The sequence below is a fragment of the Trichechus manatus genome, unplaced genomic scaffold (genome assembly GCF_000243295.1).
Source record: "Trichechus manatus latirostris isolate Lorelei unplaced genomic scaffold, TriManLat1.0 scaffold00002, whole genome shotgun sequence".
Classification (NCBI taxonomy): domain Eukaryota; kingdom Metazoa; phylum Chordata; class Mammalia; order Sirenia; family Trichechidae; genus Trichechus; species Trichechus manatus.
Window position 1 is genome coordinate 17,416,748 of NW_004443938.1, and position 1,767 is coordinate 17,418,514.

Consider the following 1,767-nt stretch of genomic DNA (forward strand, 5'->3'; position numbering starts at 1 on the left):
ATTTTATTCTCCATGTGCCCAGAGCTTACAAAATTGATCCTTTTTACTAATGGCACTAGACATCTAAAAACACGAACAATGAAATTCCTGGAGGGGGATAAAAACAAGGCTCATTTGTTCAAGATAGTGCAGGTATTATGACAAAAACTAGGTTGACCAGATGGCAACATATGTGCATATAGATTTCTGACCTGGTGCTCCACACTGAAATAAAACACAACAATTGTCAACCCTTAGGAGGTAGGAAGAAACAGGTTACTGATGGAAGGTGGCTCTGTCAGTTATAAGTTCTATGACTTTCAGAAAGTTTCTCAATCTCTCTGAGCTTCAGTTTTGTCATGTGCTCATGGATTTATTGTGTGTACAGCATAAAATGACATAGAACACTTAGCAGAGTGCCTTGAAAAAAAAATGCTATCAGACTTCCAGCAATCTTGTCCTATCACCTGTTTTGAGTTTCACTATCTGCCTGATCACAGAAGGAAGACTGGTCTTTAAACTCAGTCCTGGCCCTGTCCAAAGTCTCTGCCATAAGCCATTGTGAGGTGATAGCTGCTACATTGACAGCAACAAGCCAAGGAACCACTTTATTTTGTCACCTTTTCTAATTTTGTAAAATTTTTGTAAATCTTGGAGATAAAACTGGATTAGGTGCGCTAATTCACTTTTTCAGTAATTTATTTATATCAGTATGGACTCGTGGGTATTTATTTTATGTTTTAGGTTATAAATCCAATACTACTTCATGTATTTTATTTACTGATTTGCTTTCAGATAAACATTGATTCAGAATCGACTCCACAGCACACGACAACAACAACCACCACCACCCTTCATTATTTCCTGATGGTGGTTTGAAGTTGTTGCTTACATGGATTCTCTCTTCTCTCTCTCTCATTCAACCATGGAAGGAAAGACTCACCTTCATTTTTATATCAATATACTTCGTCTTCTTAACCTAGTATGCAGATGCCACAGAAAAAACACGATAACATATGTGTGAGTGAGTTTTCAGAGAAAATGTGTGGCTCTTTAGTTTTCAATATTCTCTAGTCAGGATAAGACTACCAAAGTCTAAAACTACTTTGCTTATATCATTCATATTTATATACCGTTAACCCATTGCCATCAATTCTGACTCATAGCAATCCTACAAGACAGGGTTTCCAAGCTCTTTATGAGCCACGCACCACCAGTTATATATGCACCAACATATATATATATAGCTAACAACATATATATATAGAGAGAGAGAGAAAGAGAGAGTTAAGAGCTCAGCTGCTAACCAAAAGGTTGGCAGTTCGAATCCACCAGCTGCTCCTTGGAAACCCTATGCGGGCAGTTCTACCCTGTCCTGTATGGTCGCAATGAGTTGGAATTGACTCGACAGCAACGGGTTTATATACAAATTTTTTAATATGACAACTTCTATTTTTTCCAAGTGAAAGTACCTGTCAGAGTTGATTCAGTCTCAGTAGCCTGGGAATTTTAAGAGTTAAGATTATTTGCTGAAAATATTTTGCCTGTTTAATTAAAGACTATTAGGAATTTTCTTTATGATATTCTGACTTTGAGTCCAACCAACCTTCAGTATGGCAGTTCTGAGATATGAGAGGCTGAGCCACACTTACTCCTAATCTTAAGAAAAACACATTGTCAGAAGTAAAAAAATAATTTGCACTCTGAATATTGGACTCGGTTAATAAGAATCTAAATTTGTTTAAAATTTATTTAACTCCTTTTTTAATAATTGCTTATTTTATACTT